We start from the raw sequence: 12,021 nt of genomic DNA, 5'->3' as shown, positions 1-12,021 counted from the left end.
AATAATAGTAGTAATAATAATAGTAATAATAGTAGATAAATAATAAATAAAAGTTTCTTTCGTTTTATGAGGAAATAATAGACTAACAACGTTTTTTTGTTTTATATTATTTTGTCGAATTACGTACGATCCATTTTGTTCTGTTGAGATAAACATCGCGACATTTCACAGACTTGGTATCACGTTTGTATGAAGGTGCACTGTTATAAAAAAACTCGTTTGCGAAAAAAAGACACTTTTCGGACAACCTAATATTTGAATTTTTATAGAAATATTTGCCTTATTTTCCTGTAATACACGTATTTCCGAGATAACAATTAATGATAGCGTATCAGCGTTTTAGCCGAGCTCGTTAACTGGTTTTTTCCTAGAAAATTATATTTGATGGAGATGAGAGGACTCGCGAGGTGGTCGCGTACTTTCTACCGAAAAACGTATTCAGCAGGTCGTACCATAGCAATATTTTTTTTTAATGCAACGTTGATAGCGAACCATCCCGATTATCCCGTTTCTTCTCGGATCAATGCCACTGTTCTTTACTCTCTAACGTTTGATTACTCCAGATTAAATTTCATGGGAATACTGTCATAATATTTAATCGGTTCCGACTCAATTTCCCCGCTATGTGTCTATTATCGGGCAATTTGAACAGGATCCGTGCATCTTCCACGCGAGCGCCTCTAACTATGAAGCGTTGCGTGAGTACAGACAGTCGAGGGTGAGTTTGCGCTGCTACCGCTGAAGGGACATCGACTATCCCGGGTAACTTGGTCGTTTCTAGCCCCTGAGTGTCTCCAGCAAGCGTTACAATGCCATCCGATATCTTCGAAAAGCTGTCTGAAGGCCGCAGAAAAGGGTCGCTGGATTACGCGTGTCATCGGTTATTTATGATTTCCAGGAGGAATATTTCCTTCTGTCCTGTTCGAATGGATCTCACAAGCCGCAGGTCGTTCTTTTTTTATCAAATTTGAAATCTCCGTCGGACTACCGTCGGATAACAATAAAAGTACCATTGGTTTTTTTTTATGTATGGCGTAAGATTCGAAGAAGCTTCTCAATTTCGAAGGAGAGACACGAGAATTATAAGTAACGTAAAACTTCTCAATTTTCTCTGAAATTCTTTCCCGAAATTAGATGGCAAATTTTGAGTTTTCGAATATATTTTCTCATCCGCAGCTTGTTGATATGGAGGACGTGTGAAAAACCATGTCACGATCAAACTCTATTTCAGATAGGAATAATACATTATTCAGAGACTTAACGCGAATCACCGTGCTCCGCGCAACAGCAACAGCCAGGATACGATGTGGCGACGTGTATCGTGTTCTATCTATCGCGTGCAAAAGAATTGATAAAACACGCAAACATCGTAATTTTAAATGAAGAAGCGGGATTAAGGTCAAGGGTGGAGGTTGGTGTCGTGCCGATAGAAAGCCGCTACGAGAGGAGAAACGAAATTGCGAAGATTACTTTTCCGCTTGCTTGACCCTCGTTGCTCTCGGACATTCTACCTAAGGTACGGCTCCGAATAATATAGTAATATCTTATCGATAAGCTCGGTATCCATGAAGGATAAAGGCGGAAAGCCTCTACGCCGAGAAATTGTACATTTTTACATGACGTCCGAAACAATTTTTTATCGAGTTTGCGATCTGCAGTTAATTGGTTTGATCGATTTTGAGAAATTTCTGTTTACTATGTGAAAAGGAAAATTCATATGCGCAACAGCTTGCGTCGTACCCTGAGTCTACTCGACAAACTTAATCGGCTGTGCGTCCTCCATACGGTCGACCATAAATTCCAATGGTACTACGTACATCGTACTCGATCCACGTCGTTAAATCGATACGCAGCCTCCGTTTATAATGCACGACCAGCTCGTATCTTTGTCGACAACGTCGCGGCAGACTAGTAGTCACTGGCTTCGAAAGCCGTGTATAAAAGTTCGATGAGGCGCCTACAATTTTCGTTATCTCGCATCTACTCTCGATGGATTATTGATCGCTCGGTTGTTACACGACGGCGTTACACTCAGCTCTGTGTAACGCTCTTGACAATGTGGAGTGAGACATAACCGTCCTGCTGTCCTTAGAATAGAAGTAAGTTTTCGCATCGAAACGATTAATAATTTAATTTCTGTGGAAAGAACTTCGCGAGCGGCTCTAACTTCTCGTTATTCTTTTCCTGTAATTCGTCGTGTGAACAAATTCTGGTGTATTTTTATCGATTCAACGAAAGTAAGTAATTCTGACGAGAGAATCAAATCCATTTTTCAATAGATCAAGCAGTTAGTCCTTTCCGAAGGAAAATGTCGACTAACAAAATATTATTTACGAGAGGCCAGTTCGATAAGCATCCACAGGCTTTACTCGATTTCCATAGAACGGTAGAAGTAACTTCTGAATCATACAGCGACTGTTATATTTGGTAGCTTTAGCGTAGTCTCGGAGGATTGCGAGTGAATTGAACGCGATTGAACATCCCTCGAGCGAAAGCGAGACGCGTTCACAAAAATACGAAGACAACCGCTGACAGGCGGCGATCTGCTGAAAATAATGACGTAGAAACGATCGTTTATCAACGCGAAACGTCAGGCGAGACGTATGACAAACGTGGATCGCGAATGAAATACCGCGGCTCGATGGAGGAAGCACGAAATTACGCGAAATTACCCAATATTACCAAGGAACACGCTAAGCAGTGGCCGTCCCGACCGAGTCTACAGCGTATACCGTACCACCTGCCAGGTGTGCCTAACATCCAAGTGTTTTCCTGCGTGGTCGGAAGCACGGGGCCTTAAATCAGCTCGATTATCGCGTATAGGATATTGTAGCTGGCGCTAGATCCTAGCCTCCCGGCTACGTCCAGCCATTAGAGAAGCAGGAAGTCGGCCATTACGTTATCGTGCAGTTCGTTCACGGAGAACCAAAAAGAAAAGAGGTTTGGCTCCAATCTTTCTTCTAGATTGTTGTGCTACACCGACATCGTAATATTATCAATATTATATTTTAGAACTATTAATCATATACATTCTCTGCGTTCAGATACTTATTTATCTAAAGGAATTTACGAGGCAAATGTCTCGAAGCTAATATTATTCTATAGAATATTCTAAGAAAAATGATAGCCTCTGACGTATAGCAAAGTTATATACTAAAGTATCACATAACAGAGCTGATGGACGAATTGTACGGTGTTTAAGTTTGATAAGTCGATCAACGACTTAAATAGTTCAAATTTTCCGAACACTAGAGAACTTTTTTACTCTCTGGGATAAAATTCAATCTCGGAAAAGTTTGAAAACATTCGACAAATTTAGGTACGTTCGTACTTTTGAGAAGTCAATTGTGGAAAATACATCGAAGGAACAGCTTCCATTTTAAAGGAGATCGACGCTCGCTGGCAGTTTTGACTGGTCTCGATAAACACGGCCCGGACGAGCGATCATTTTTCTCCTGATGAAAGAACGTGGATAATCTTAAGAGAGGATCATAATTACAGTCGCATGGAGAAATACTTTCCCGGAACGATTGTCCCGGCGTCAAGACTTAATCGACTTTGCCTTCTTCTGTTTGTCGAACGTCGATTGAGATTTCTGTGGGAAGTGGGACGATGAAATCCCCTTGGATAATGTCGTGGCCGATTAAAAAGAGTCGAGCGTAAAGCGTACCCTGCCGCAGGGATGGATTTTTTACTTGTTAACTAACTGACCTCGATTCTCGCGTATATCTTGTATCATTTCGCTCGCGTTGATAAACGATATCTTTCGCGAAACGAGAGAATGCTACAATCTTTCTGACAAGTACGCTTGTTTGGGCGAGACGTGTTTCGTTCGTTTTATACGAAAAACTTGTCAAGAGAGAGCGATCAGTTTTGTAAAACAACGCGGCACCAGTTACCCAGTTTATTTACAAAAATTGCGCTGCGATTGCCACGGGGGAATAAAGCAAAGAAACTGACACGTACGACAATTTGCGAATTCGCGCGTTATTTTGTACCCGTCGCATTATAGTTTTACCCAGCGCGTCAAACTCTGTGTTCCATGTAACCGGTTGGAAACAAAAGTACGTATACCGGGTGATCTGAAATATCGGAAGTATATATTCGTACAATTTCCAATTCTAGGAATAAGGCGAATTTTCTATATAGTAGAGTTTGCGTTCTCAAAGTACAACGCAAATTGACGGCGACAGTGAACAAGATTAATAAGAACGAACAAGAAACGTATCCTTATGCGTGGAAATTTCTAATACCGTCTTATTACCGCTATGTAATTCAAGTATTTGTCATTCATTATACATTCCCCTTGATAACAACTGTCTTTCCGTTCCGTCGTTTCAGAGTCGAAAACTCGCTGAACAATCTTAGAAATGCAACGTTATGTCAGAGTTTGTGTAATGAGTTAATAAGAAGTCTTAACAACTTGAAGGTACGGGCACGCGTAACACGTAGTAACGGTAATTAGATGCAACTCGAACTTGTGTATATCCTGTGGATTAGTCGTTGGTTTCAAGTTTAAACGAATGCGCCGCCTAATGTTTAATTTATTTCCATCCTTCTATCGGGTCTCTGAGAGACCGCTCGCCTTGCGATACTATACGAGATGCGTGTAAAATGTATAATCAAGCAACGCTTTATAGACAGCAACGATTTTTTCCTGTACACGTTTTACGTTGCAAGACTTCCGAACGATATCTGAATTTAGTTCACAGACAACGATGCAATTCCTCGTAAAAGATAACACGAGAATAAAATCCGAAATTGTAGCATCATAAATTACGGTCCACCACGTCGAGCGAAAAATTTAAACACGGAGAGCCGTTTCAATGTGGCTGGTTCTTTTCGCACGGAGTGTAGTTAAATCCTCATGTCGAAACTCCCGAACACGTTACAGTCTCGGCAAAAATATTTAACAGCTTTCTTTTGTACCTCTATGGATCTTTTTTACAGCCAGTCAGGCATTCGCCAAGTTCCGGCGCACAGAGTAATCCGTACGTGTTGCGTTTAGATGTGCGCGGCTAATTGCAAACTTCGCGTACATTTTTTCAGTCAAGGAAACATCCTGCGGCGGTAGTTAGGTCAGAGCGTGAAGAGAGCAGACCGGTCGGTCCTGCTGGTTGTATCGCGGAGCAGTTTTTGTTCAACGAACAACTCGAGTTCGAAAAACATGAAATTCCCCGTTCCCGTGAGAAAGCAGCTCGTTTCACGGAGAGCGCGTGTCCACCAGCGTATTAGCAGACAGAACGTACTAAAATTCTTTCGGTATCCTCGCTGCGACGGTGATTCTCAGGCGGCAGCTACGAAAAGAGTGCATCCATGTTTCATTTTCATCTCCATCTGGGACGCTGGTGCGAACCACCATCTCGTGAAAGGTTACATTTTTCGAGCATAAGTTTTATCCTTTTTATTCGCAGTTGCTGCGCAAAATCGTATTTATGATTTTACGAATTAAAATTCATAGAGGCTCTCGAGGCTTTATAACAACCATGTTCTTATAAATATCTATGAAAATTAGCTCTCTAATTTCCCAAAACTTTCACCGAAATGTCAATCAGGGAACGAAGAATCGGTTAAAGTACCTTCCCATCTCGTGTTTCGTAGACCACAGGAAATTCGATAAACTCGATCGCTCGCGAAAAGATAGAACATTCATCGAGTAGCCGGAAGCGTCTCGACGATCAGACATCCTGGCGACGGTACTTTCTTCCCTCGCGTATACTCGCCGATTATTTCGTGCCGCAGTGTTATCCTCGGTCCTGTAAAGCTGCACTCGTGAACAACGGGTAGCGCTTTTGTTAATCGTAGTTCCGAACTGACGTCTAGTGGCGAGGCATACGGCAGATGTTGTGTTGCTACGTCGTTACGAAATGTCCACGCTGATTAATCGCGAACGACGAGGACCCTTTGCGTCCGTAACTGTCGGCTGCAATCGGTTCTACATGCTCGTTGGCGCAGACGCGATATTCCAGTCGTCGTGCTGGCGATAAATTAAACGATTGTATTTTGCTGTCTCTCTCTTCCTAAAACTTGTCGAATCTGGTGTTGAATTCTTCCCCGAGAAAATGCTTTTGATGCATGTTGTTTACGAGCCCCTGCAATGCTCCAACACGACAATAAACGAAATATGAAACGAAAGACACGCAAATACGGGTCTCGTAATGATAATTCCGATAATTTGTATGTTTCGAAAGCTAAACACATCGTGTAAACAGCCGGCATCTTGATGAATTTTAATTTGCAGTAAAAGATCTCGAGCAAACGGTTTCCATTTGATGTACGCCATTGATAAAGACATCAAAGAATTATTAACAGAGTAAACCGAATAGTTTATTAAGCGTGAACACAGAGGTGCAAACAAATACAAAGAGACAGAGCTCTATGAGGTTCGGAGAATACCAGGCTCTATCCTACTCTATTTTCTACTTATTCGTTCATCGTTTGTTTTCGTTTCACGGTATCGTCGCTATACCGTTGTCGTAGAGAAACGCAAGAAGAACAAGAAACAAAATGAAAAAAGCGAGAGATTTCTTCGATATTGGAAAGCTTTGCGAAACGAAGAAAGTTGGCGAAACGCATCAACGGTTTTCAGAAGCTATGTGTTATAGTTTTATCGTTTTGCGAGCAACGAATTGAACTCGATTCTCTTTCAACGGTGCTAACGAATAAACGAAGCGTATAAATCGTTGCCTTTAATCACTCCCCAGCGAAATACTTAAGAGAAAGAAGAGAGCTGCACCACATAACTGCGGCTCTTCCGGCAGAATAGATGGCAGCCATATTGCAAGACAGTAAAGTTGATATAGTGGTCGGGTCCAACTGAGGCTCGCGTTACAAAGGATAACACGAAAGCGAACAAAAGTTTGGAAAATGCTCGGAGAAAATTATGGCTCTGTTTCTCCTAACGCTGGCTAGCATCCTTGCGAAATGATAATTCAAGTCAAAGAAAAAATTCTGCTTCCGTTGTTTCTACACGAACTGAAAACTTTTTACGACACAAATGAGCGAAATGAAGTTGTTATTACTGGAAAGACAAGAGAAATTTCTTCGCTTTGTACGTCAGCGTAAAAATTCAACTATGCAATACGCAGTCGCCGTCGTTTGGTTCCGCGCGTCTCGTTACGACGTGAAATTTTTACGTAGCGCAGCAAGACCTAGACGCCCATCGGCTATGATTCATCGGCTACCTCAGGTTCGGTCTCTCAAGGTTGTCGACGTAACTCGTTAGCGGAATAAAACGGCGGTAAATACAGAAGAGAGGACTGATGGTTTAAAACGCAACGTAAACACGGTCCAATCAAAGGTTATGGGCCATTAGGCAAGAGAGAAAATTGCGCTGCGTATGCAGGCGCACGCGTCCGTTTGCTAATCGGTCGCGCGAGCCAGCTCACGTGCTCGTCCGACCGTGAAATCTTTTCGCGTCATTGGTCGCTAAACGCGTATAAATCACTGGCGTTGGTCGTCGACAGCGCTTTCCACTAAGTTACCTGGAAATTACACGGATCGTTTCCACGGTGTATCGCGCAACGTTGGCGCCGCTGGCTGTCAGAAAAAATGCCAACCATGCTGAAAAATATACCGTATCGGAGACGAGCGCTGTCAAGAGAAAGGGTTTCCGCTTGGCCTTTACCGAACCACTGATCGGGTTCTGTGAGAACGAAGGATACGTCTTTAATAGCAAAGCATACAAAATTAAGTATGATCGCACAGGATGTTCGAATGAAATTCGAAACCGAGTCTTCCATCTTCATAACCGAAGTTATTCAGGCGAGTCGATGAATTGCTGTTTTCTAAAGCTGTATGCTTCAAATACCCAATTCACGTAATCGTGTATTCAGTTGGTCCATAACGATTTTGCAATAGCTTTCCTATTTATCGCTATCGGATAAAGTTTCAAATTGTGTCGTGGCATTTAGCGCCTCTCATTAACTAGCATGGAAAAAGTTGCCTCTCTTTCTTTGTCACTGGGATCAGCCTTCTCGTTGTTCATTTCGATCCATTCCTTCTACCCTTATAACGGTATCCCCGAGGCGAAGGAGATTGGTAGGTGGTAATAATGAAAAGTCATAAATAAAAATTACAAAGAGATCCTCTCAGCGAGCAAGCTCCATAATAAGCGTCATAGGAAAAAAGGTAGGTGAAAAAATAGACTCTGTATCAGGCAAACTTTGTTACTTTGCCCGTTAGTTCGTCTTGCGACTCCCTACTTCCTTTATCTCTGTTTCCTCGCTTCTTCGGTTAAACAACGACTCTGCCCATCTCCTCTATTCGCGTTCCCCTGTCTCTTCTTCCACAAGCAACCGGTTCCACTGCCATCGTAGGAACTTGTTAGCCATGTATTCTACCTTAGAACTTTGCACTTCGTGGCAACGTGCACGACCTGTATGCATCCTCAAAACTTCTCGCGATGAATCGATGAACAACGGACAATGGAGAACTTCTAAAGCTGGAAATCAACTTTCAATTATCGTACACAACTATAAAAATGTGAAACTCGAGACCGTAGAAACTTGCATTGGATCTGAAAAGTTATACGATGAAACATTTTGTGTACGTCATTCGATCACGATGTTTGTCATGGAATTTTCCTGTTATCGACTGTACATATTATGCTTTGTTAAGCTCTTTAAGTCAAAGTCTAACAAACGTAAATTCTTGTGCTAATTGTTTCTGCTTTGTGTTCCCTTAACAAACAACCTGGGATAGCGAAGAAATAAAAAAAGAAGAGCTTTGCGGGATTAGTTTGACTACGAGAATAAGTCCATATAAGAAGCGGATAGACACGAATTTCTGTTCAGTCCGATGGTTTTACCTCGACAGATGATCCAAAAGCGACACGTTTGATCAAACCGTGAGTTTCACGCACGTCCAATTAAGGTCGTGCGCAGACGTCGTGGACGCAGGATAAATAAACGAGAACACAAGGCGAGCGACGAGCTGCGGACGTAGGGATGGAGTAACGGTGAAGCAAGGGGACAGAGAAGTGGCGAGAACCGTGTATTTACAGGATTTCATACGGCCATTAAATTCCCATTTGCCCATCGATCGGTATTTTCTACCGTGAGACCATAATTCGCGCTCCAACGTATCCGTATATATCCGTGACGACAGCGGCGTCGACAATCCTTGGAATTACGTTAATTGAATTATCACCGGCAAGATTGCATTTCCAGGACTCTCTGCAACTATTGCGCGCGTTACGGGAAGGTTTCTGCCACTTGTGACGTCTCTTGCGGCTCTATTATCCGATATAAACCATGTACCAAAACGTCATTGAAAATTTATGGAATCAATGTCGGCTGGAAAAATTTCTTCCCTTGCGGAACCGCAAGAAAAAAAGACGGAAGGAAAAAGTCACTTTCTCGCGGAAAGATGTAATGACGTGCTGATATCTACCGGTAGTATATCATGCCTAGTCGCAAATTATAGTGGCCCGTGCTGCGTTTGATAGATGACCGCAATTCAGTTTAATAATGGCCCTAGTAACGCCTTCCAAGTAGCTGGATTACTGTAACTTCGAAAAATAAGTAGTGGGCCTCTATCGTCGCGGTTCTTCCGACTAACATTACCACCTGCGTGTAATGTTAACCCCTTTTAAGCGGTTGGGTTAGAAAGTACGCGAGTTCGTAAAAGTATACCTTTTTTTTTCTCAAATTATGCAAATTAATATCGCTCGGTATGATACGCTCGTGTGCTCGTACAGTTGATTAGGTACACGAAGAAATTATACACGTCTGTTGACTCTGAGACTCAAATCGTTCGATAATTAAATCAGGAAATTCATTGCACGACTGAAATGTAGCAAAATTCAGTTTATGTCAACTCATCGAACACAGGAAATCATGACGTACAATCACTTATGTTTTAATAATAATGCCAATCATCGATATACGTATAATTATTATAACGTCATGATCGACAAATGTGACGCGCTATTTTTGTGATCGACGAGCCTTTGCGATAATAACGAGAAATAATCAAATTTCATTTATAGCCGATCGCGCGAGATCGTCCATCATACAGTACCGGTTACACACGCGACTATTAAACCGAAATTCGCTCTCCAGGTTATAATCGTAAACAGTCCGTTTGACTGTGGATGTGAAACTACCTCACGGTTCACTGAATTTCCTTCAACCGGTATTATTTGAAGAGTACGTGTATGTATAGGTCGAGAATTTCTCTGTTTGTTATCAGCGTGCACCTGAATTTCTGCATGCATTCGTTGCGCCGAATAATCATAATGGTCCACTTGATAACGATAAAGTAGAACCGTCTATTGTTCGCACGCGTTATTATACGATTTCGAACGTACCGTTGTATTTGTCGAAATTCTATCAATTACGAATTGTACGAATCATATATAACGATATAGAAGAACAATCAAATAGAAAAGTCGAATAACCGGAGACGGAGTTGAAATTATAAAATAATGCCAACACTCACATAGCCTGACTGCGTGATAATCTGATGAATCTCTCATAGTAATTTAATAGTGAAAAACGTACAATATATTACATATAAACAATTCATAATATTAAGAAATGTAATGGAAATAAAATGCGAGTAACGATATAAAAAGAACAAATTATTTTGCACGTATATTTCATGCCGTATAAGGAGAGATTCGCACCAATTCGAATTGTTCAATCAATCTCTATATAATACCACACAACAAATATATACATACCGTGTGAATGATAAGTCATGTGCAATGCTGCGTTGCGAATCGCATTCGTGTACGATTAAATGCAAATGTGTGTATATTCGAAAGGTTGGAAACAGTTGGAAACGGTCGGAAAATGCGAACGATGGTGGATACGGTGTGGCGGATACCATGTAACATATATGGTCGGGATGCATGGAGAGAGTTGGATAGGGGAAGGTGGTTACGTTCGCAGAGTACGCCGTTTTGACAGCTGCCACTCTGCAGTTAATCGAGTTTTCATGTTAATGGGCTGGTCAACGGTAACGAATTGAGGCCGATTTTCAACGGTGAACGTAGATACAATGCGAAGCAAAAGACAATGTAAGCAGAGATATGCATCGTAACCGTATGCCGCAAAAACGGTAATACGAATAGAATATTAAATACAAGGTGGTCTGTGAATGAATAATGGCGAGCTTGCAAATGCGGTCTTCATTCACTTTTGTAATACGTACTTTTAGTACTCTTGAAACCACTGCTTTAATTAAATAGGCGAATTCAAATCTTCACAGGATGTTAAGAGCATTGATCCGCCTCCTAAGCTCGTAGAAGGATCGTGCGCGAGATCGAGGAATTATTATCACAATACAGAGATATATCGCGTAATCGCTTCGTACGGTCAAGAGTTCCAGTGACGTGTTTTGACTCTGAGAATCGATCGTGGATGCCAATATCTTGGTGCAACGATTCGATAACACGACAACATACAATGGATATTACGCGCGACGACGTAATCAGCGTCTATCGCTAATGAATTAATCGGGTTATCGGTGAAGGAGAGATGCCTGCAGGGAGACAACTGCCGCTGAGATGTCGCATGGACACAGCCTCTCACTCATCTCTGATTACGAATTCGACGTAGGATCGACTCTGGGATACCGATTGCTCGATGACCAAATGGCCGATGTTCGCGCGATAATTTCTGTCGCTATCTGCGTACTAGACATTTGCAACGTCGCATTGTCGCGAATCGATATTTTCTCATTGCATTGTATAGCTGCTGCTAGACGTAGTAAACTTTAAAAACGTTAAGATAATTATCGCGTTAACGTAGGTGATTAGCCGCCTTTTAACGCGCTTGATTTCATGCGACGACAAAATCTTTTGATGAATTTATCGAGCAGCTTCTGAACCTCTTCGCAATGATCCGTAAATAAAAATTGTAAAGTCTCGTGTGTCACGAAGTATTTCGTGGGGAGAAAGAAGTATTCTTGGCCTCGTCGTTGAACCGCGAAACAACGGTCCCGTTTAATACATGCAGCACACGACCTTTACCACGGTTTCTATTCATCTTGATTATTAGTAGGGTAGAAGGA

Source organism: Bombus huntii, chromosome 5 (assembly GCF_024542735.1).
Source record: "Bombus huntii isolate Logan2020A chromosome 5, iyBomHunt1.1, whole genome shotgun sequence".
Taxonomy (NCBI): domain Eukaryota; kingdom Metazoa; phylum Arthropoda; class Insecta; order Hymenoptera; family Apidae; genus Bombus; species Bombus huntii.
The sequence above is the reverse complement of the archived record's forward strand: the minus strand, read 5'-3'. Positions refer to the sequence as shown.